The sequence below is a fragment of the Narcine bancroftii genome, chromosome 9 (assembly GCF_036971445.1).
Source record: "Narcine bancroftii isolate sNarBan1 chromosome 9, sNarBan1.hap1, whole genome shotgun sequence".
Classification (NCBI taxonomy): domain Eukaryota; kingdom Metazoa; phylum Chordata; class Chondrichthyes; order Torpediniformes; family Narcinidae; genus Narcine; species Narcine bancroftii.
In genome coordinates, this window is record NC_091477.1 from 110,465,310 (window position 1) to 110,491,039 (window position 25,730).

Sequence of the window (25,730 nt, forward strand, 5' to 3'; positions counted from 1 at the left end):
TGGAAGATATGTCCCTCCTTCTCTCAGGTCTGCACCAGATTTTATTAATTTTCCTCTCTCCCTCCTTGTCTCACATCTGCCAATCAACTACCTCAGTCTCCCTATCCTTCACCCCTCCCTAATTCACCAATCACTTCCTGGCCCCTCCCACCCTGTCCTCATTCTACAGTACTAGTTATCTCCCCTCTGTACTCTCATTCTTGATGAACAATTTTAATCTGAAACATTGTCCATTCTGTTTCTCCCATTGGTGCTGCTTGACCTGCTGAGTCCCTCTATCAGAATTTTGTACCACATTCCAGCATCTGCAATCTCTTGTGTCTTCAGGTGCACACTCATCTGAATCGGTCATGTTTCATAAAAAGGTAATCTATTCAGATTATTTTGTCAAATAATAAAACAGAAATATAGTATTACATGAAATTGTCTTTAGTCTGCCATAAGGAAGACAAAATTCGCCATTAGCATTGGCCAGAGCTCAGTTACCGGGTTTCTGTGTATTTGCCTCCGGCACTCACGCAACCCCTGCAGCCCCACAAAACTCCAGTTCAAACCATTGGCAACCCAAACCCAGATCAAAGCCTTCAATACAATGAGGAGCCCTTCTTGGCCTCAGCACCGTCTCGAATCCCAGATCCAATAGTGGTTCTCATGAGCCAGTCTCCAGCAGCCTGCAGCCAGATTTGAGTCCTTAGATCTCAAATCACCAGTAGCCCACGACCTATGTGAGTTCCTCACCCGCAAGTTGCCAACCACTCACTGCCTAGATTGTGTCCTTCAGCCATAGTGCCCTTGCTGGTCCGTGACCTTGGTCACTGTCCTTACGGTCATCTCCTCTTTTCATCTCAATGGGGTGAGAGGAGGTGGGGGGGGGGGGCGGTTTCTCCCATTACTGGTGCCCTGCGCCAATCCGCTTCTCCCCTAGAGTCTGCAACTTCTTGTGGCCACTGTCAACGCAGGTGCCGCCATCTGAGGCCCAGACTTCATGATTGCAAGATTTTCAATAGAACACCAACAGCTCCTTTAACAGGCTGTTTAAAGCCTGCATGGAGCCACCGGCAGTGGGGCTGTGCAGTAGGACTCTGCAGGGGAGCTCTGTGTCTCCACTCCCCGCTCTCCTCAGGTCCATTCCAGTAGCAGCATGGCTGTTGCAGCATCTCTGGCAGCGATGCCATTTTTTTTGTGTTTCAATGAGATAAGTTTTAAAAATGTACTTTACCATATAACCATATAACCGTTTACAGCTTGGAAACAGGCCATGTCGGCCCCCCAAGTCCGCACCGGTTCACTTGAACAACTCCACTAGCTCCTCCGCAAACTCCTCTGTTACACAATTTTTGTTAAATCTTCGCTGGATAAACCTGAAGCGACTACGTTCAGCAGTTGCAAATTTAACCTTTCAGACAAATTTACATGACCTTAAAAGTACTTCAAAGACTTTGGTTCAGTCTCAAGGCCAGTCTGTTTTTTTACATAATATCGCACGAGTACTTAACATAGATATGCATCTAATGCTGTTCAGCGTTACCCAGCCCCTCAAGACTGATATTATAAAACGTAATAGTGGACAAGTTTGCCTTAAGTTGTTGGGAGTCACTATCTTGAAAGATCTTTCCTGGACCCAACACACAAAAGGCACACAAAAGAAAGCACATCAGTGCTTCTATTTCCTCAGGAATTTGCAGAGGTTTGGTATAGCATTGGAAACCCTGGGAAATTTCTACAGATGTGTGGTGGAATGTGTGCTGACCGGCTGCATCACAGTCTGGCACAGGGACACCAATGCCCCTGAGAGAAAAGCTCTGCAAATAGGTAGCCCAGAACATATTGGGTAAAACCATCCCCACCATCGAAAACATCAACACAGAATGCTGCCGTTGGAGAGCAGCAGCAGTTATCAAGGATCCACACCATCACTACTACCATCAGGAAAGAGGTATCAGTGTCACAAGACTCACACCATCAAGTTCAGGAACATTTGCTCCCCCTCCACCATCAGACGACGCCTCAACAATAAACTCAATCAGGGACTCATTTAAGGACTCTTCTGCACTTGATTGTCTTTTCCTCTCTGGATTACAGTCAGTTGTTTACATTTCGTACTTGTGTACATGGTGTAGTTTTTTTTTGCACTACTAATAAGTGGTAATTTTGCCTCCCCCACAGCAATCTGAAATCTGAAAATATGATAAGTGAAAGTTTATGAGAAGTTGAAATACCCTCAAATCTTCAACAATTTTGTAGAATTATAAGGGATATTACTAAAAGCAAAATGAATGCCAAATGTTAACTGATGTCTTTATGTCCATAGTGGATGTGATTTAAAGCTTGGGAACATGTGTGCTCATTAGGAAATCAGGAACTTTTTATGTCGAGACTCTCACATTCTTTAACACTGAATATGAAGCCTTCCTGTTGTAAATGAAGTGAGAGAATTAGATACTTGAGATAACAAGCACAATTTTAATCCTGATACTTCATGAAACAATAGCTCCCCTGCTTGCACATCAGATTGTGGGGAAATAAAGAAAGGGAAGTAAGAAGTAAAGCAAGGACTGGAGGATCAACAGATTGATAACACAGAAATAAATGAATCTTTGATTGTGAAGATAAAGTGATTGGAAGTCATTCCACAGGACCGTAAGAGTGACAGAGAGGATCACTGGACTCTCCCTCAATCCCAATCGATGTGATCTACCAGGATCGTGGTCTGAAGGGGGCATGCAAAACCACTGAGTACCCCTTCCACCCTGTGCACAGCATCTTTCAGCTTCTCCTGTTGGGAAAGATATACAGGAGTATCAGAGCCAGCACCACCAGGCTGAGGAATGAACAGCTTCTTCCACGGGCGGTGCGAATGCTGAACAACCCAAGGAACTAACCATCCAAAAACTCTCATATTCATTAAACAATATTTATTTAACTATTTACACAGATGAAATATTTGCCCTGCATATGCATTGTTTACCTCTATGTGTGTTATGTCTTGTTGTGTGTCTGTATGTTTTGCATCAAGGACTAGAGAATGCCGTTTCATCAAGCTGTACATTCAGATGACAATAAACTTGACTTGATCTTGAAAAGATTTGTAGCAATAGAAAACAAAAAAAATTGGTAAGATTTCCAAGTAAAAATACAAAAATGCTGCAAGTTACAAGATTTGTAAGTCTGTCAGGTTGGAGGCCGGTGACCAGTGGTGTGCCTCAAGGATCTGTATTGGGCCCATTGTTGTTCGTTATATACATTAATGATCTAGATGATGGGGTGGTGAATTGGATTAGTAAATATGCAGACGATACTAAGATAGGTGGAATAGTGGATAATGAAGAAGGTTTTCAAGGATTGCAGAGGGATTTGGGCTGCTTAGAAAAGTGGGCTGAAAAATGGCAGATGGAATTTAATGCTGATAAGTGTGAGGTGCTTCATTTTGGTAAGAAGAATCAGAATAGGACATACGTGGTAAATGGGAGAGCATTGAGGAATACAGAAGAGCAGAAAGATTTAGGAGTGACGGTACATCGTTCCCTGAAGGTAGAAACTCACGTGAATAGGGTGGTGAAGAAGGCTTTTAGTATGCTGGCCTTTATCAATCATTGTATGGAATATAGGAGTTGGGAGGTGATGTTGAGATTGTATAAGACGTTGGTGCGGCCTAATTTGGAGTTCTGTGTGCAGTTCTGGTCGCCTAATTATAGGAAGGATATAAACAGAGTGGAGAGAGTGCAGAGAAGGTTTACCAGAATGTTGCCTGGGTTTAAGCATCTGGAGTATGGGGAGAGATTGGACAGATTGGGTCTTTATTCTTTGGAGCGTAGAAGGTTGAGAGGGGATTTGATAGAAGTATTTAAGATTATGAAAGGGATAGACAGAATGGATGTGGATAGACTATTTCCGTTAAGAGGAGGAAGGTTTAAAACAAGAGGACATGAGTTAAGAATTAAGGGGCAGAGGTTTAGAGGTAACATGAGGGGGAACTTCTTTACTCAGAGAGTGGTAGCTGTGTGGAATGATCTTCCGGGAGAAATAGTGGCGGCGGAGTCAATTGTATTATTTAAGAAAAGGTTGGACAGGTATATGGATGAGAGGAAGATGGAGGGTTATGGGCATTGTGCAGGGAGGTGGGATTAGAAAGGGGTGTTTGGTTCGGTGTGGACTAGAAGGGCCTAATGGCCTGTTTCCGTGCTGTAATTGTTATGTTATGTTATAACAAAATGTGGCAGAGAGAGCAAAATAATTTAACTTTCCATTACACATCTATGGTTCTGTTTTGGAAATCACAAAGTTCCTTGGTGTGCAGATAAAGGATGATCTATCCTGGACCCACAACACCTCCTCACTAATCAGGAAGGTGCACGACAGCACACAGAGATATCAGTGAGGGAACGCTCCTGACAGGCACACCCAGGCCCCACAAGAGTACGTGCTGAGGGATGCACTAAGGCTTGGCACAGCCAATGCAAAGACGCTGTGGGGAAGGACCACCATCTAGAACACTTCCATTATAGGATTGATATAGAGGGGGAAGTAATGACAAGGAGCCACAATGGTGGCAATGTTGCTCAAGAGGAAATTACTACAACAAATGAAGCGATAAAAATGTATGGTTATGACACTAAGGCTGCAAAGAGACTTTGAACAGTTTTCTTTTTGTAAATAATTTATCATGAATAAAGTCTATTTTTGATTTTAAAAAAAAGTTAGAAAGGTGCAGCAACAACTTTATTTCTTATTGAGGTTGAGAACAGCAAATCTGTTGGCCCCCATCTTGACAACATTTTACTAGAGCACAATTGAGTGTGCTGAATCATTGTGTAGTATAGTAGCTTTAAAGCACCAGACCAGAAGTCAATACAGAGCATCATCAAAACAGCAGAGAAAAATCACTGGGATTTCCCTTTTCTGTATTGACAACATTTACTGGGAGCATTTCTTAAATAGGGGCTACCATCAAGAAAGTAGAAGCTTTAAAATTAGGACTGCTAGGGTCTAACCCAAAACATCGGTTATGTATTTTTACCTTTGCTATAACGAAGAGGTGGGCAACCTTTTAATTTAGACATGCAGTGCGATAACAGGCCATTTTGAGTCCATGCCACCCAATTAACCTATAACCCCTGTACATATTCGTGGGCTGAAATGGTCTATTACTGTGCTGTATATCTAAATTAAAAAATAAAAATTAAAAGGTTGCCCACCCCTGCTATAAGGGCTTTTGCCCAAAACGCCGGTTACGTATTATTACCTTTGCTAATATAAAGGACACTAACCTGCTGAGTTTCTCCAACTTTGTGTTTTTACTTCAACTACAGTTTCTACAGATGTTCGTGTTTTACTTCTGCCAGGCTTGGAAATAGTTTCTTCCCACAGGCTGTGAGATTGAAGAACAGTATCCTGTAACTGAGTAAATCAACCCAAGATATCTTATATATGGGCTGCATGGTTGGTGTAGCGGTTAGCACAATGCCTTTACAGTGCCAGCTATCGGGACTGGGGCTCGAATCCCGCACTGTCTGTAAAGAGTTTGTATGTTCTCCCCGTGTCTGCGTGATTTTTCTCTGGGGGCTCTGGTTTCCTCTCACTCTTCCAAACGTACTGGGGTGTATGTTAATTGGGTATAAATTTTGCAGCATTGACTTGTGGGCCAAAATGGCTTGTTACCATGTTGTAGGTCTATATTTAAAAATTTAAAATTTACATTTAAATAAAATATGTGATTATTATGTGCTATGTGTTGTGTATTGTGTGTGCACCTTGGTCCAGAAAAATGCTGCTTCATCTGGTTGTATATGTACAGTCAGATGATAATAAACTTGAACTTGAAAATAAAAACAAGTGAAGAAGCCTATTCATACTATGTATGTCTGGAGGGTCTTGTTTTCCAAAAATAAACTTCATTTACAATAAAAACATATACAAAAGATAGCAGTGTAAAGTCTTAAACTTTCTCAACTTTAGAGCCATTTATGGTAAAGTTCAATTGATCAAGAGCCGTAAGAGATAAAAAAAAATATTATATTCATGTTTTTACTCTTACGTGCACATTTTGTAACAAATAAATTATATAAATATTAAGAAATACATGTAATAATATTTACTAATGTCTGTAGTTATTAAACTGCTAATTTGCATTAGTTTCAATAATCAAAAAGTATGCTATACATACCAAATATTTTGTTTATATATAGATAGATGTCCACGTTCAGGGTGTCAGGAGCTCAGATGGGAGGACGGGAAAGACTAGGCGGTAAGTCCATGTTCGAGACATCAGGAGCTCAGATGGGCAGCCGTCCAGCTGGGACCAGGTGGTGAGTCTGCAGTCGGGGCGCCAGGAACTCCAGAAGGCGGCCTGGATCACACTAATACTGCTAATTTCACTGTCCACAGCACAGTCCCACACAGCACAACCATACTATTGCAAGTCTCGCCCACTAGAACTACCATTGTGAGCACCAGCTCATACAATTCCCATCTTAGCCAATACATTTCTGCAAGCCACACATTATGTCAAAGTGCTGCATGTGGCTTGTGAGCTGTGGTTTGGCTACCCCTGCTTTGGGGTAAAGGGGCGGTAGGGTTAGCACAACACTGTTGCAGTGCCAGCGACCTGGGTTCGAATCCAACGCTGTCTGTCAGAAGTTTGTAAGTTTTCCCATGTCTCCATGGATTTCCTCTGTGTGCTGAGGTTTTCTCCCACCTTCCAAAAACATACTGTAGGTATGGGTCAATTGGGTGGCACGGGCTTGTGGGCCAAAAAGGCCTGTTACCATACTTTATGTCTCTTCTTTCTTTCTTTTCTTTCTTTGGCTTGGCTTCGTGGATGAAAATTTATGGAGGGGTATGTCCACATCTGCTGTAGGCTTGTTGGTGACTGACAAGTCCAATTCGGGACAGGCAGGCACGGTTGCAGCGGTTGCAAGGGAAAATTAGTTGGTTGGGGTTGGGTGTTGGGTTTTTCCTCCTTTGTCTTTTGTCAGTGAGGTGGGCTCTGCGGTCTTCTTCAAAGGAGGTTGCTGCCCGCTGAACTGTGAGGCGCCAAGATGCAAGGTCTAAATTTAAAAAATTAAAAAAAAAATTTAGAGGGGATCTGAACAGGAACTTTTCATCCAGAGAATTGTTGGAATCTGGAATACACTGAGTAGATGTGGAGGCAGGGACTCTCATAACTTTTAAGAAATATTTTAAAGAGTACTTGAATCACCAAGGCATGTACAGCCACAAACCAATTGTCAGTAAATGGGTGAGTATAGAGGAATACATGATGGTTGGCATCTATAAGGTGGGACCTGTTTTTGTTGTACATTATTCTGTAACTCTAAGTGACTGTCCAACCAATCTGTAAACTGGCCCTACCTGATTTCCAATATAGTGACATGGCCAACGTTGCACTTTAATAATAAATATGGAACTAAATCTGCACCTTATTGATTTCACTGTTACATGCTTTACAGGTTTGGAAGATTTGTATATTATAAACATTAAAAAGCATAACTACATTGATCAATTGTCTCAGGTTTATATGATATAAACAGATCACAATTCAAAAGTGGTTTTGTATAATGATTTAGTTCTGTTGCCCTTGTACAACATGCTCTGTGATGGAGTTTCTAAGCTGTGGTGAAGACATGTAACTACTGTATATTTCAGCGTATAAGTTGAGTTGTGAAACCCAAAAAAATCTCTCAAAAATGGGGGTCGACTTATACATCAGATATACTTTTAAGTCCTTAAATTCAGCTCAAAATCTAATCTGTGCTGATCTGGTGATTAAGTCAACCCTTGAAAAGCCAATTCAGCATGTAAGTCGACCCTTTAAAAACCAAAAACCTGATTGTGACAGATTTTCATTGAGATTTTTATTGAAAACAACAGCACAATTATCACCCCTCAAAATTGCTATCAATTGTCTGAAAACAACACATTTAGAACTCTTCAAAATCATTCTCACTATTATGTCTGAAGCAAAGATGGTGGCATTCGTCATCATATGGGTCCCGATCTGTATCTGATGAGACAATTTCAGCTTTGTTGTTAGTGTCCCACAATAAATCATCTTCCGTACCATCAATAGCACAAGATACCATACTTTTTAAATGATTTTATCACTGTCTCTACTTTAACTTTATCCCATGCCTTGAGCACAAAATTACACAGCTTACCAAGAGATGCAGCACACATTGCCCTGCATTTTGTAAATGACTTTTCTGCACTTGACTGGTGTATTCCATTCCTCCTCATGCACGGGGTCTATGAATGGCTTGTTCAAGCAGACATCATTGCAATATAGATGTCAAACCATCATCTAAGTATTATGTAGTGCTAATCTACTTTTAGTGTTCTCAGTTAAGTGGCTACAAAAAATATCCCACACCAGAAAACTCCTTTCTTTGAAGAAACCGCCTGTACCACACATTGTCTATCCATAATTTGACACCATTTTTATCCATCCTTTTTCATGAAAATGTACAAAAATACGTGCAGTGAATTTCATTTTTAGTTTAATTTTGCATTTGAGGATCACCATGGGTCTTAACTTTGTCCCATAGGTACCACCATAGTAAACCTGGTCCTTTTGTGGCCTGTCCTTCTAGTTTGCACAATATTAACACCTTTCCATTCCACTGTTCTATTGCCTATCATGTCAAAATTCATGAGGATTTTGTCCATATTTCTGATATTTGCCAACGCAAACTGGTGTTTCTACCAGTTACATGTAATAAACTGGTGAAAATTTACAACTTTATGATCAAGATCTTTTGAAAGTTTCTGTGTAATTTTTGTTTTTTTGGCAAGATACCAGATTTTTTCTGTCCTGAAATGATTACACCAGCCTACTGTAGCCTCAAAATCATCACTGAGATCTGGGTGTGACTTGGCCCACTGCAGTGCAAATGCTCTTATTTTATTTTGGGTGACTATGTAGCCTCTGTTCACGTATCCATGCTGCAAAATGATTTTCAAACTCTGGCCAATGAGTGATTCCTCTTCTCATCGAACATTGGCTTTCTGGTATTTTTCTTAAAGTCTCTTCTTTCTTCCCCCAATCTCTTATCAACTTTTCATGTACATCAAATTTTCTTGCAGCCGCGCAGTTGTTGGTTTTCTTGGCCATTTCTATCACTTTCAACTTAAAGCTTGCTTCACAATTTCATCATGTACTGCATGGACCCTCCATGATAGCAATCACCTCCAGCCAATGCTCAGCAGATCAATTCATGTGATCTATGGGAGTCGACATATACACCAGTCAACGGGGCACCTCAGGCAGCCAGAAAATGAGGATCAACTTAAATGCCGAATATACCATAAAACCCTTAAAATGAGGATGAAAGTGGGGGGTGGGGATGTCGACTTATACGCTGAAATATATGGTAAATGTTATTCCTGGTATTTCCAGATAAAATAATATTGCACCACAATTCAAGCCCCACCTAAATTGCAATATTATGGGAACTGCCTATTCTGCAATATCAAGCCACTTTTGCTGAGGATTGGATCAACAATCTGCTTCCCTCTTGGCTACTCCCATGCCTTGTCCCCTGTTCACCTAGTCCAAGATCCCAGACTTATTGATTCTGCAAAAGGGCTTGCAAACTGCAGCAATTATGTCCCTGAGCAATGAAATCAGTGCACCAATAGAGTGCACTTAAAAATAATAAATATCAACACACACATTATTTTAATTGTTTTAAAAGGATAAAAAGCATTTATTCAACTTAGGCTGATATTCCCCCACTAAAGAAACTCTTGATATTTGGAAGTGACAGTAATTAATAATAGTGAATTTTATTTTTCTGCAGTTATCTCAGTTGGAAACCTAACATCATCTCTGAAGTCATCCAGTGGTGAAATAATCACTGATAAAAGGAAGCAGATGGAACAATGGGTAGAACACTTCTGAGCTCTATTCGAGGGAAATGTTGTTGCTAGCTCAGCCATTGATGCCATCGATTGTCTACCAGTCATGGATGAACTCAACTCCGAATCACAAGACAATTGACAGTCTGGCACTAGGGAAAGCTCCTGACAATGATGGGATCCCTCCAGACTTTATCAAAAACTGCAAGAGCTCACTCATCCAACCTTTACACGAGGTCCTTTGTCAGTGCTGGAAGGAAGGAGCCATACCACAGGGTATGCACGACTCCAAAATCGTCACTTTGTACAAAGTGTAGTAAAAGTGACTGCAACAACTATAGGGGTATCTCCCTTCTGAGAATTGTTGGCAAAGTCTTTCCCTATGTAAATCTGGCACATCTACAAACTCTGGAAAAACAGGTCTACCCTGAGTCTCAGTGTGGTTTCCACACAGAGATTAATTGCCTACATGATTTTCTCACTCTGTCATCTCCAGAAGAAGTTCAAGGAACAATAGAAACCCCTCTATGTTGGTTTCATCAACTTGACCAAGGCATTCAACCATGCTAGCAGGGATGGGCTCTTTCAGATTCTCCCCAAGATCAGTTGTCCCCAGAAACTCCGTAGTATCATCAAGTCATTCCAAGAACAACGTGAGGGCTACTGTTCAGTACGATGGCAACTCATCAGAATCCTTCACTATTTGTAGTAGAGTCAAACAAGGATGTGTGTTGACCCCAACATTATTTGGTATCTTCTCTCTGCTATTGAAGCATGTATTTGGAGGTCAACAGAAGGCATCTACATGCACACCAGGTCTGATGGGTGGCTGTTCAATTCTGCGTGCCTGAAAGCAAGTACAAAGATGTGAAAGATCTTACTATGCGATATACTCTTTGCTGATGACGTTGCTATAGCCTCGCACACTAAGCAGCACTGCAAACTCTCATGGACTTCAGACTTACCATCAGCCTAAAGAAAACAAAGGTCCTTATCCAGTACGTAGTGGAAACACCAGTCACTACCATCGACAACTATGATCTAGAAGTGGTCCATGAGTTCACATACTTGGGGGTCAACCATTAGCAATACTCTCTCCCTTGATGCTGAAATCAAGAGGCATATCAGCAGAATTGCATAGACTCTCCTCGCGGATTTGGGAGAATTAGAAACTCGCTACAAAGACCAAGACTGCTGTATACAATGCATGTGTTATCAGCACCCTCCTGCGTGGTTGCGAGATTTGAACCACCTACTTCAAGACAGAAAGGAAACTCAACAGTTTTCAGCTGTACAGCCTTTGCCACATCTTCAGCACCACCTGGAGAGACAAAGTCCCAAATTCTGAGGTCCTCTCCCACACTGGACTTCCCACAATGTTCACGCTGTTAAGACAATGCAGACTGCGCTGGTTGGGCCATGTCCATCACATGAAGGATGGTAGACTGCCAAAGGACATCCTCTAAGGAGAATTAGCAATAGGCAAGAGGAACGTTGGTAGACCTCAGCTTCACTTCAAGGACCTCTGTAAGTTCATCATGAAAGCCTTAAAGATAACACAGTGCTGGGAGGATACAGCAGATGACCGCAACAAATGGCGAGATACTCTTCATCAAGGTGAAAGAGTGATCTTGAGTCAATTTGATGAGCAGAGAGCTAAGCGAAGAGCACAGTGGACAACAATTCAACAATGACCTATACTTGCAGCAACTGTGGCAGAGCCTGCATTTCTAGGATTGGTCTCCATAGCTACAGTCGATGCTGCTAAACAAACAAGTGACTACCAGAGGTGCAATCCCCATGGTCGATCACAACCGACGGAGGCCAAGAGAGAGAGTTATCTCAGTTGCAATTTTTAATGTTCGTTCTGCATTATAAGTTGAGCCTTGAATATAATCTACTTTTAACAAAAATATAGACTGCCATCAAAATCCAACAATGAATAACTGCAACAAGAGGAATAAAGAGACTATTTGTTGTTTCCTGGTGGGGTTTATGCCTCCCACTGACAAGAGGATTTTAAGTGAATATTAAACAATTCACATAAAAAATGGCAGACTACTTTACCAGAGTCAGGAGGTTGTGCCTTGATTCGGTGATCAAAGATTGAATGATTAAAAAGGTGTTGAGGTCATTTATTTGCATGAAAGATTGCCCATGTCAGATTAAAGGAATGGAATTTGAAAGGTGAATTCAGTTATACTTTGCTGAGTTGCAGTGTTTAAAAAAATCCACTGCTGCAATGATTAGGGTAGCCCTTTGGGGCTCTGCATTTGATATCAATATCAATAATTGACCTTTCCTTGACCACATTCTTGATGGACTGTCTTCAGAAGTATATTGTTGACTCACATTTAAATGGAAACAATAGTACAGTACAACTCCGATTATCTGAAGTCGGATTCTCCAAAATCCTGTTATCCTAATTTTTTTTTTTAATTATTTTTTTAAAAAATCGGATAAATGAGGATATTTAAACAAATCAGAAATCCTCATTTATCCAAAATTTTTTCAGAGCTGAATTGACCAGGACTTTGGTCTCCCAGCGCCGGCAGCAGCGGACCTCAGGCTCCTAGCATGAGTGGGGCCTCGGTGGGGAGGTGTCAGTGATTGGCAGTGGCCAGCATTTTTGTTTGGAGAGAATTAAACATTATTTTAATGCTTAAAAAGCCTTACCTTGTTGTTTGTTGTTGTTTAAACATCGTTACAAATGATTTGACCTGGATCAGAGGCCGTGAATCAGAGGTGGGGAATCAGATATGGGGAAATCAGAGACCGGGAATCAGAGGCTGATTTTTTTTTTAAATGACAAATTCTCCAAAATAAATCTTTTATCCAAAATAGGCCCAGTCCTGATCATTTCGGATAATCAAAGTTGTAATGTAATTTTGACTCATCTAATATTATTAACCTTTTCTTTTTTTCTTTTCTTTGGCTTGGCTTCGCAGACAAAGATTTATGGAGGGGTATGTCCACGTCTGCTGCAGGCTCGTTGGTGACTGACAAGTCCGATGCGGGACAGGCAGGCATGGTTGCAGTGGTTGCAAGGGAAAATTGGTGGGTTGGGGTTGGGTGTTGGGGTTTTCCTCCTTTGTCTTTTGTCAGTGAGGTGGGCTCTGCGGTCTTCTTCAAAGGAGGTTGCTGCCCGCCGAACTGTGAGGCGCCAAGATGCACGGTTTGAGGCGAGATCAGCCCACTGGTGGTGGTCAATGTGGCAGGCACCAAGAGATTTCTTTAAGCAGTCCTTGTACCTCTTCTTTGGTGCACCTCTGTCTCGGTTGCCAGTGGAGAGCTCGCCATATAACACGATCTTGGGAAGGCGATGGTCCTCCATTCTGGAGACGTGACCCATCCAGCGCAGTTGGGTCTTCAGCAGCATGGATTCTATGCTTGCGGACTCTGCCACCTTGAGTACTTCGATGTTGGTGATGAAGTCATTCCAATGAATGTTGAGGATGGAGCGGAGACAGCACTGATGGAAGCGTTCTAGGAGCCGTCGGTGATGCCAGTAGAGGACCCATGATTCGGAGCTGAACAGGAGCGTGGGTACACGCTGATCTTTGTGTGTTTCTTCAGGTGGTTGTTTTTCCAGACTCTTTTGTGTAGTCTTCCAAAGGCGCTATTTGCCTTGGCGAGTCTGTTGTCTATCTCTTTGTCGATCCTTGCATCTGATGAAATAGTGCAGCCAAGGTAGGTAAACTGGTTGACCGTTTTGAGTTCAGTGTGCCCGATGGAGATGTGGGGGGGCTGGTGGTCATGATGGGGAGCTGGCTGATGGAGGACCTCAGTTTTCTTCAGGCTGACTTCCAGGCCAAACATTTTGGCAGTTTCCGCAAAACAGGATGTCATGTGCTGGAGAGCTGGCTCTGAACGGGCAACTAAAGCGACATCGTCTGCAAAGAGTAGTTCACGGACAGTTCCAGTAAACACCATGAATGGCCATATGAGATTGTACAGAGAAGTCTTATGCCCACTATTTTGCTCCTTTGTAAGAGCATAAGAAATAGGAGCAGGAGTCAGCCATCCAGCCCTTTGAGCTTGCTCCACTTTTCAATGAGATCATGGCTGATCTGATGAGAGGCCCATCTCCATTACCTGCCTTTTCCCCATATCCCTTAATTCTCCTATTTTGTAAAAATCTATCCATCCTTGTGTTAAATATATTCACTATTTCAATGGGCAACAAATTCCATAGCTTCACCATCCTCTGGGAAAAACTGTTCCTCCTCATCTCCATCCTAAATCTACCACCCTCAACCTTGAGGCTAGTCTCCCCCACCAATGGGAACAATTTACCTACCTCTATCTTATCTGTCCCTTTCATAATTTCATGTTTTTATAACATCCCCTCATTCCTCTAAATTCCAATGAGTACAGCCCCAGACAACTCAACCTATCTTCATAAATAAAAATCTCTTGCTGTTTAACTTACCAAATACCTCCATTTATTTTAACATTCAATGTTTCCGGTGTTTTCCATTCAGATTGTTCACTCGCTTTCATAAACCATGCTATATGCTCTCCGTATTTAATTTCCAATCTTTCAGCAAGAACACTGGCAAAACTTTACTAATTTCTTACTTTCAAACTGGATGAAAGCAACATTTCTGTACTGACTATTCTTGATTATTTTTCTACTTCTGCTTAATGCCTCAATTATGCTTTAATCTATCTATCTGAAGACAACACCCATTTGAAAAATGTACCTCAATGTTGAAACACCTGGGGAAGGTCACATCTGATTAATCCTTCAGCTCATTCTCTGCTACATTCAACTTGCTGCAACAGCTTGTTCATCATCTCGGTTTCTCATCCCTAATGCATGTTGATAAAGCATTTACAGACCACAAGGATATGAATGATTAGCCCTGAAGGCAAAACATTTTTCATTTGAGTAGCAGCACTGACAATTGATAATTAACTAGTTTTAACTGTAAGCTACCTCCAGGCAGTGGCAATCACTGCGAGACTGAATTTTATGTTCAATGCAAAACAAAACATTATCATTTCATGTACTTACACTTCCATCAAATAGCACGTACAGATCTTATGCAGAAAACCCTGTAGATATGTTCATTTTTTTGATATCCAATTGACTGTGTGATCTGGTAAATCAGAAGAAAAAGGACTATTCTTTGAAGTTATTCTCACTTCAGAGTGTAAGCTTAAGGGTAATGCAAGGGTAGTATATAAATGATGAAAAGGACACATTCTGTCTAATTGATTTGAATTAGAAAGTGATAGATTACTTAGGATGCATGACTAGAAAGTACATAACTGACTCTAAGGCCGACGTCAGAACGTCATTTAAGAGGATGTTAGTCCCTGATGGCATATCTGGTAGGGTACTGAAAATCTCTGCCAACATTTTCAACCTCTCACTGCTGCAGTGAGAAGTTTCCACCTGCTTCAAAAGGGCATCAATCATCCTGGTACCCAAGAAGAGCAGAGGGAACTATCCTCCAGTAGCCCTCACATCTCCTGGGATGAAATGAGAGGTTGGTCATAGCCAGAATTAACACATACCTAAGGATTGGACCCACTGCAATTGCCTACCAGCACAATCTGCTTCTACCCCTCCACCATCAGGTTCCTGAATGAACAATTAACCATAAACACTACCTTACTTTGTCTTTTTCTTGCACTGTTTTTATTTATTTGATAAGGTGGTTTATGTCAATATTTACACTGTGATTGCTGCAACAAAACAAAAAATTTCATAACATGTTCATGACAATAAAATTTGGTTTCTGATTCTAATGAGAAGCTGGAGGGACTCAATGGGTCAGATACCAACCATGGACAAAAATGACGATCACCATTTCTGGTCAGGACTCAGATGGGAAGGGGAAATATCAAGCATATGGGGGTAATAGTGGGGAGGGCATTGGACAAAAGGTAGGAGAGGTGGTGAGGCAGTTAAGGGAAGTGTGGGTGAGGGGAGACGAGTGAGAGAAAAGTGAGTACAGGAGCAAGTCAAGGACAGATGAAAAGTGGAATCAGATGGAGGTGGGAAATCATCTGAATTGGAAAATTCAATGTTCATGCCATTGAGTTTTGGACAGACCAGGAAGAATATGATATATTATTGCTTTTCGCTCAAATCCTCTTCTATCTCCAGTGGTCTCTTCCTTTTACCTCTGCCTCTTCTTTGCCTGCCTACTTTTGTCCTGTATCATCTCTTGACCCCTTTTAGTCCCCACCTCCATTTTATGCTTGATATTTCCCCTTTCTAGTCTCAAAAAAGGGTTCCAACCAGAAATGTTGACTGACCACTTCTCTCTATGGATGTTGCCTGACCTGCTAAATCCCTCCAGCATCTTTTTATTTGCTCAAGATTCTAGCATGTGCAATATTTAGGAGCATCTTGTATTTCTCTAGAAAGTATGCAGCCTTGGTATTGTTATTACTTTACAGGTCTGATTACTGCAGCAAATGGGTGTGTGAGTTCTCTGTCATTTTGAAAGGTGTCAGCCCACAGTATCTGACATTATTGGAACTCAAGAGTTACTGCGGAGCCTTGGGACTTGTCCAATTGCCTCAAGGGTTCAAAATTAATTTCCACGGGTGTTTTCTAAATAAATTACATGGTCTTAGTTTGTTTGTTTTTCACTAGAGCCTTTGACCAGAAAAGACAATGTGGTGATAATGTTTATTACATTATCCCTAAAGGGTCATCTTGATCCAGAATTAATCAAGTTTTGTCTTTGTCGAATGGACTTCTTTCCATCTGGTTGGCTGATAAAATCCTAGAAAGGGAGGGCAAGAAAGAGTTATTTATCTGGGGAATGAAACAAGTCTGGATCAAAGCAATTCTCATTGAAGGTGTCGGGAGCTCCGGCCTTTGGGCAGCTGGGGCTGAGGCGAGATTTCATGAACAAGGTGTTGGGAGCTCCGGTCTGCAGGTGGCTGGAGCTGAGGTGAGAGACTAGGGTCCACTATGACATGATATATGGAAAATTCCTACATTTTTGGCCAAAAATAGGGTGTCGACTTTTACACGAGTATATATGGCATATTATAACAATTGTCACTCAACTCATTTTATGTCGTCGTTGCAACATTTGGCCAATGAACATAAAATAAGCCTTAGGAGAAGGAAACATGTATGTGTATGATTTTAAAGCTTAGATATTGTCAAGATTGATATTTGAGACCTTCACACAGAAAATATTGATGGAATGTGCTCAGATGCAATAATGAACCAGATTTCTGATCTATTTTCAATTAAAGACTTCTTTTGAGGAGGGAGTTGGTGGGGAAGGACACTGGAGGGTATTGATCCTCTCTCCAAGTGGCCATTTGTTACACTTTGACCCAATCAATATATGAGAAATGGGTGTCTATTTCCTTGCACATCCTGGCACTCCTCAGTATGGCTCCCACTAATCTTCTTCACCACATATGGCAACAATTCCAAGTTGAGAATGATCATTTTAAGAGATTAATCAGGGTGGTACATGATACAGTTAAAATGACAGATTGTGATCAAGATGTGACTTCCAAAATTATGTGTATCCTTTGTATGTAGTGTGGCAGGGTGTATACACATGTTTGGCAAAGGTTTGATTGAGTAGATCACATACAAACACTTTCAAACAGATCTTACTTAAATTACTGGAGCCCTGCTAGACATATCAACTCCGCAGCTTTTGCAAGAGCTTTGGAGAGTGCCCAAGAGACCACTAATGGATTGTTGTTCACAAAAGTCAACAGATGAAAGATCTTGTCGGAGCCACTTTCTGTCTGGAAGAGAGCTTGCTATTCTAAGAGGGTCTTGTGGTTTTTGCAAGCAGAGAGAGTCAAACAGGCTCTTTCTCTCAGAGAGAGAGAGAGAGACAGAGAGAGAGAGAGAGAGAGAGAGTTCTTCTACAGTGCTACAGCCAGCAGAAGCAGCTGGGACTAGAACAGGACAAGCTTGTGGAAAGCCCCATTTGGTAGACAGCCTGGTCAAAGCCCTTGTGGTTCATGCTGTCTAATGTTTCACTAGGAATAAATTAAACAAAAAGGAACTCTGTGGTGACCTGAAAGAAAGAGGTTATCATCTGGAGAACCCTGAAGGGGCAAGTTTCGTCAGCAAGACGCTGAAGTGGCTGATGGAAGTACATCAATTGTGGATGTCTTGGAACAACAAATCACTCTTTGAAAACTGACAAGAACCTTCCTGAGCGGTAACCATTTACCTTTCAAGCAGCAAAGCCTGGTGCACTTTATAAATGTTAAATTTTGTGCACAGTATAAGAATTGCCTGCAACCAGTGAACTTAGAGGAATGAGAATTGAGATTAGACTGTGAACCAAAGAACTTTTCTGAACTTACACACACACACACACACATTACATACATGTGCGCTTAGAATTAGAAGGGGGCTAAGTTAGGTAGTTAAGTTAAAGTGTGATTCTTTTTTCATGTTTAAAGATAATTAAAACCAACTTTTGTTTAAGTAACCATTTGTCTTAGTGAATATCTATTGCTGTTGAGTTTTGGGATCCTCTGGGCACGTAACAGTATCCATGCAAAAGACCTAGTAATTCATACTCTGTTGTACTACTTGTAGAGGCCAAAATATATTCTTACTTGCACAAGCCCTCTGCAAGACACTAATTTAGTGTATGTTGCAATGCAAGGTTGAATTTCTGTGTCATTAAGTTCTGCCAGTCACATGTTCCTATTACTTATGTCCCTAAATAAAGCAGTTGCACCAAATAAAAAAATTGTACTTGGTGACTAAAGCATCCTGATTTTCAATCTGATAAAAAGAATGTATTTTTTACTTTAATTTTAATTGAAGAAATGTTATCATTTTAAACTGACAAAATATTACACTGTTCTTTCCAAATACCTTTTATGAAAGCATCAACTATTACATTTGATTACCCAGAAGACAGGGTCTCTCCAACACCAGCCCATGAGACTATTCTTCAAGTTTCCACCTCATTAATAAAGGGCTAAAACATGCCAGAAGTATCAATTTTAACCAGCAATTGGTTGAAAAATTGGATGCATTGAAAAGATGGCAATTTTTCTTTTTGAAAAGAGACATGAGCAGGATTCCCCAGGAGTTAGATACACTATTTTCATTTCCACTATATATAAGTGATTTGAAACAGCATCGGTCTTGGCTCAGCAGTAGCAGGCTTGGATTAGTACCAGAAGGTTGTGGGTTAAGGCTCCATTCCAGAGACTTGAACACATAATCTCGTCTGATATGTACATCAATGCTGTGCTGAAGAAGTAAAATGAGGAAAGTATGAGTATTTAAAAGGTTCCATCCCTCTGTGTGTAGGGCTCCGGATGTTCCTCCAATCAATATCACCAGAGTGTATATTAACAGTCCATTTCTTTCATTACTTCTGTGGGGCCTTACTCTAAAAATTGGCTACTGGTCGGCATAAGAACAAAACTCAGAAACCAATTAAAGGTAATGGGCTTTGAGACATCCTAAAGGTACAATGGAAACATTCACAAGAAGCAGAACAAATTCTAGTCTTCATAATTGCTGGCCCAGCTATCTACTCTCAAACAACAATATCATGGGCAGTGTCATTAATACTGCTATCAAAAGATACGTATTTATCAATGACCAGTTTAATCATATCCAGTTTAGGTTCTGCCATTATCCCTTGAAACTTTTTAAAACTCAAATCATTGTAAGCATGTGTCACCTGCAAATGCAGCATTTTCAAAAATGCAGTAGAAGTCTAAAAATCTGGATGCCAGAAATCCAGACCCACCCAAGAATCCAGACCTCGAAAACTCTCGGCTGAAATCTGGATCACTCAAGAATCTGGACTTCTCAAAACCTCTCAATTTTAGTGTGCACGCGTGCATGCATGGGTAGGTGCCACAGATGCATAGCGGCAACAAGCAACCACGCGGAAGTCATAGAAATATTTTTAAAAACATTTATTTGTTTTCATTAATTTTGTATTTTATATGAAAAAATGTTTTATTAATAAACTATCAAAATATATCTGTTTATTTTCCTTAAATTTGAATTTTAAAAGTACTGCTTGAGAATCCAGAAAATCCGACCAACCCAATCCCTGAGCAGTCTGTATTTTAGAACTTTTATTGTGTACTTTGTTCATTATACATTGTAAATACAATCTTCTGCAATATTAATTGCATCATTACTTCAATGTATTCTCTTACAATGTGTCAGCACCATTCAACCAATGCACCACTTTAAACAATGCACCCGTTTAGGAGGTTATCACACAGAGCCCAGTCCCTAAAGCAGAAGTACCTAGAGAAGCTATTAAAATTTTAAATTTAGACATACAGTACGGTAGCAGGCCATTTCAGCCCATGAGCCCATGCCACCCAGTTATACAATAATCCCCAGAACATTTTGAATGGTGGGAGGAAACCAAAGCCCTTGGGGAAAACCCATGCAGACATGGGGGAGTACGTACAAACCCCTTACAGAAAGCATGGGATTCAAACCCCGGACCCGATCCCTGGCACTGTTATAGCATTATGCTAACTGCTATGCTAACCAACAGGTAGATATAAATGTAGAGTTGAGATAACAGTCAGATCTGCCTGCTCCTGCGATAATGCACACATATTGATTGATCATCTCATTTCCAGAGTTTTGAAAGCGGGATTCGTGCCTGGATTCCTATCTTTTTCAGTACTTGCCCTTTCTCAACCTTATTTTTTGGTTTTGGCTACCTTAGGACTCTGCTCAAAATTTATGGGTCCCATAGAAGAAGTCAAGTTTAGTTGGCTTCTAAAGTATTTCTGCTGACTGCATAAATTTTTAAAATGATTTCAGTCTGTGTCCCCATGAAGGCATAGATTTAAGGTGATAAGGGAAAGATTCAAAAGAGATCGGAGGGGCATCTGAAACACAGGTGCTGGGTAAATGGAAAGATCTGCCAGAGAAAGTGTAGAGGTGAATTTAATTACAATGTTTTAAAGGCATCGGAGAAGTACATGGATATGAATGGTCGAAAGGAATATGGCCCAAATACTGACAAATGGGTCAAGCTCAGTTAGTCATGATCAGCATGGATGAATTGGGTCAAGGGTTTGTTTCTGTGCTGTAAAACTCTATGGTTTCAACAGATTGAAAGATAGTAATGTAACACCACTACTTAAGAAGGAAAGGGGAGAATAAAACATCAGTAGTAGGGAAAATGCTTGCACCTATTGTCAAGAATGTGGTAACAGGACCCTTAGATATGAACTTATACAAAACTTTGACAAATCTGATCATCTTTTGAGGTTGTAACAGGCTGAATAAGAAGGATCGTTAGACAATCCCTTGAACGAAACAAAGGATAAATTCTGTCTAATTTTATGATATGATCTATGACAACTATAAGTCTAATGTAGTTTTATTTAATTGCTATCCTGAATTATTTTTTTAAGAAATATTCTTAAATAAACAAATATGGATAGGTTTTCAATTTACATTAATTTGTTATATGTATGATAAATGACCTGTTATTTGTTTAATTAGAAGACTTTGTATGCAGGATTTATATGTTAAACTCAATAAAAATATTTTAAAAAGGAAGAAAGAATGATCCATTGGATATGGGTTTCGCGAAGGGTTTTGATGAACCCATTTAGAACATGTGATTGGGGTCATATAAGCATTGGTTCAAGCTCAGAGAACAGAGTACATGTTCACAATGTACATCAATAATTTGGATGAGGGAATCGAGTGAAATGTATAATGCACAAATCTGTGCAAATGTGAAGAGTGCGGTGATTCTGGAAAGATAGTGATTCAAGATGATCTTATTGTGATATAATGAAATAGAAAATGTGGTAATATGAAATTTCCTTTAGTCCAATGTAAGGCAAAGATTCCCTATCAATATAAATTGTCCAGCCCCCCTTACAGACAGAGAAGGAGAAGCAAAAGAGACTCCCCCCACCCCCCCAATATTCACTCAGTGTCTGTGGATTTGCCTCGAGTACAGCTACACAGCCTTCAGTTCAAACCCAAGCTCCAGATCCAAGCCTCCAACACAATCAGTGCCCTCAGCACCTTCTCTCATCTCAGTTCTGATACCGTCCACAGAAACATAAGAATGACAGAGAGGATCACTGGAGTCCCTACCCCCCCACCCGCATGATCGTCTAGAATCATTGTCTGAAGAGTGGGCGCAAATTCATTGAGGACTCCTTCCCCACTGTTATGGGCCCAGAGGACCCCAAAACCCAGCAGCAATAAAAATTCACCAAGACAAATGGTTACTTAAATAAAAGTTATTTTTAATTTTCTTTAAACATAAAAACAGGATCTAACTTTAACAACCCCCTTCTAATTCTAAGCACACATGTATGCAATGTGTATAGGTTCAGAAAAGTTCTTTGATCCAATCTCACTTCTCACTCACTCCTCCAAGTTCTCCAGTATTATACTGTGCACAGAATTTAACATTTATGAATTTTTACCAAGCTCAGGAAGGTTCTCGTTGGTTTCAGAGAGAGATTCATTGCTCATTGGACACACACAAACTGATTTCCTTCAGTGCCCCATCGGGGTTTTCCAAATGATAACCTCTTCTTCTGCAGGTCACCACAGAGTTCCTTTTTGTTTCCCTTATTTCAGGTGAGACACTCTAGCCAGCCATTTCATCTTGTATGGACCACATGGGTTGTCTCAACAGGCTGAATTTAGAATTCACAATCCATCTTCAAAATAGGGTTTTAAACAAGCTGCTAGCTTGCCATGCTGCAGAAACCAGTTCTCCCTCTCTCTTTTAGAGAAAACCTGTTTGGTCTCTCCTCTCTCTCTACTTGCAAAACCATATAACCTTCTTAGAACCGCAAACTGCATTCAAACAGATTGCAGAACCAGACCCAATCTTCTGAGTCCATTCATCTGTTGTTTTCCAAAACAATAATCCATTACTCCACAGCATGTCCAATTAACACCTACTTGTGAAGTCTCTATAAGTACTCTTCAAAGTTTTTGCAAAGGCATTTGGAGCCTGGACTGTCTGGCTTGAGCAGAGCTCTGATATTTTAAATGAGATCTGTTTTGTGAAGTGTTTCTGTATGTTTGTAACTTACATTACCCCCACAATCTATCTCGTTCAAAAAGTATCTTTATGCAATATAAGATATGATCTAATCTGTCACACCACACACTGCATCTTTTAGCTGTTCCTGTCAAGAAAAAGATACAGGAGTATCAAACCAGCATCACCAGGGGCTTCTTTCCACGGACAGTGAGAATGCTGAACGACCAAAGGAACTGCTCACATTGACCATCCGAGACACATACTTACGAAACAATATTTTTTTATTTGTATACATTAATACCTTTTTTAAAATTTAGACACAGTTATAGGCCATTTTGGCCCATGAGCTTGGCGCCCAATTATACCCAATTGACCTACAATCCCTGGTACATTTTGAAAGGTGGAAGGGAACCAGAGTACCCGGAGGAAACCCAGACAGACATGGGGAGAACTACAAAATCATTACAGACAGCATGGTATTTGAACCCTGATCCCGACTGCTGGCGTTGTAACAGTGTTAAGCTAACCACTACACCAACCATGCCACCCTAATACTTGCCCTGCATATGTATTTTTTTGCCTGGATGTGAATATGCCTGGTTGTGAGTCAGTGTTTTGCACTGAGGACCAGAGAATGCTGTTTTGTCGGGTTATACTTGTGCAATCAGATAACAATAAAACTTGATTTGATTTGGTAAACCTTCAGCTAGATTCAAGCCAGTTTCCTGCAGTCTGCAGCCTGGTGCAAGTTCCCTGATCGCAGTTGCCAGCAGCCTGCGTGGGTTCACCAATAGCCTGCTGCTTGTGTGTTCTTCAGATGCAGAGCCCCTCACTGGTCTGCCACCATTGTCTCAACCCATTGTTGCACCACAATTACCTATTAATATTTTACTTTTCCCTTCTTCCATATAACCATAACCATATAACCATTTACGGAGCGGAAACAGGCCATGTTGGCCTTTCGAGTCCGCACCGGTTCACTGATTTTGTGCACCGTCTTCAGGCATTGGTCCCGGTTAGATCTTCATTCAATAACGATGGGCGAATTCAATGAAGGTGGAATCAGACGTAGAAATGTTTGTAAAACGTGCCGTTCAATACTTCTGGGCACATTCAATATTATGTTTTTCTTCATTTTACATGTTATGTGAACTCACTGATGCTCAGCTTTAATTTTCTCATTGTTTATCTCAATCCTCTCCAACCCTAACTTCTTCCAGCCCAAAACCTTTACCCCACAAACTAAAAATTGTAAGTCTAATCCAAAGATTTTTTTTTGCCAAGTTAATCTCGGCTACCCTTGCATGATTAACACTTTCCCCCCTTTTGCCTGCACCATGAAGCAATAGCAATACCCCTGAGCAAAAAGCCCTGCAAAAGGCAATGGACACGTCCCAGGACATCACAGGCAAAACTCTTCCCACTATTGTGAACATCTACAGAGAACACTGCTGGCACAGCAATCATCAAACACCCACACCACCCAGCACACACTCTGTTCTCGCTACTGCCATCAGGAAAGAGATATCGGTACCACAAGACTCCCACCATCAGGTTCAGGAACAGCTGCTATCCCTCCACCATCAGATTCCTCAACAACAAACTAAGTAGTGGTCTCATTCACCTACTCTTACCTTTGCACTTTATTGATTTTTCTCTCTATGTATTCTACAGTAAGTTTATTTACATTTCTTTGTTTAGATGAGTAAGTTGTGTACAGTTTTTTTGCAATACCAATAATTCTGTCTCACCCGCAGGAAAAAGAATCTCAGGGTTGTATGTGATGCCGTGTATGTGCTCTAGCAAAAGGCACATAATCACCTGCTCAAGTTGAAAAAAAAGGCAAATTTACCTTTTATGCAGATCGCACGTGCTTTTATGTAGGCGGGAATCACGAGCTGGCTTCTGAAACTGAAGGAGGCAGGGTGAGAAGTGCAGTAGCACCACCCGCCAACTGTGATGTCAAACATATGTAGCGGAAAGGGAAAGCAGCCTATACTGAAAATGGCGACTGAAGAACAGGTACATAGAGATTTGTATAAGCAGTCTGAGGTTTCAGGCAGATCTTCTGTGCAACGTAATTGCTTTTTTGTGTGTCACAGTATATAGATATGTTTTTGGGAGATAAATTGGAAAGGTTTGTTAGAGTAGGTCACATACAAACACTTTAAAACAGATCTAATTTAAAATACTGCAGCTCTATCCCATGCTAGACATATTGGGGCCCATGGCCTTTGCAAGAGTTTTGGAGAGTGCCCAAGAGACTTCACTAATGTTTACAAAAGGCAACAGATGAAAGATCTTGTTGGAGACGCTTTCTGTCTGGAAGAGAGCTTGCTGTTCTAAGAGGGTCATGTGGTTTTGCAAGCAGAGAGAGTCAAACAGACTTTCTCTCAGAGAGAGAGAGACTTCTTCTACAGAGTTACAGCCAGCAGAAGCAGCTGGGACTGGAACAGGACAAGCTGGCAAGCTTGTGGAAAACCCCATTTGGAAGGCAGGTTGTGAGTTCTTAGTTCAGCCTGGTCAAAACCCTTGTGGTTCATGCAAGAAGACATGGCTGTCTAATGTTTCACTTGGAATAAGTGAAACAAAAAGGAACTCTGTAGTGACCTGAAAGAGAGAGGTTATCATCTGTAGAACACTGAAGGGGCAAGTTTTGTCAGCAAGATACTGAAGTGACTTGCGGATGTCCTGGAACAACAGATCTCTCTCTGAAAATCGACAGGAACCTTCCTGAGCGGTAACCTTTTACCTTTCAAGCATCAAAGCCTGGTGAACTTTACAAATGTTAAATTCTGTGCACAGTATAAGAATTGCCTGCAACCAGTGAACTTGGAGGAATGAGAAGTCAGACTGGACTGTGAAACAAAGAACTTCCCTGAA

General features: G+C 40.9%; 1 protein-coding gene across 22 annotated transcripts in view; it reads right to left on the reverse strand.

Annotated features, from left to right (window-relative positions):
• Positions 1–25,730, reverse strand: part of irs1 (insulin receptor substrate 1) — a 111,453-nt gene that overhangs the window by 84,673 nt on the left and 1,050 nt on the right. For 11 of the 22 annotated variants that reach the window (XR_011344302.1, XR_011344305.1, XR_011344307.1 and 8 more), the window contains exons 2-3: positions 6,164–7,046; positions 5,268–5,368 (exon numbers count right to left, since the gene is read on the reverse strand). The exons of 4 other annotated variants lie outside the window; for them this stretch is intronic. The gene's annotated coding sequence lies outside the window, so the exon portion shown is untranslated. Of the gene's footprint in view, positions 1–5,267; positions 5,369–6,163; positions 7,047–14,875; positions 14,961–24,699; positions 24,759–25,730 lie in introns of all 22 variants that reach the window. 7 more of the 22 variants (XR_011344303.1, XR_011344304.1, XR_011344301.1 and 4 more) reach the window with 5 other exon arrangements.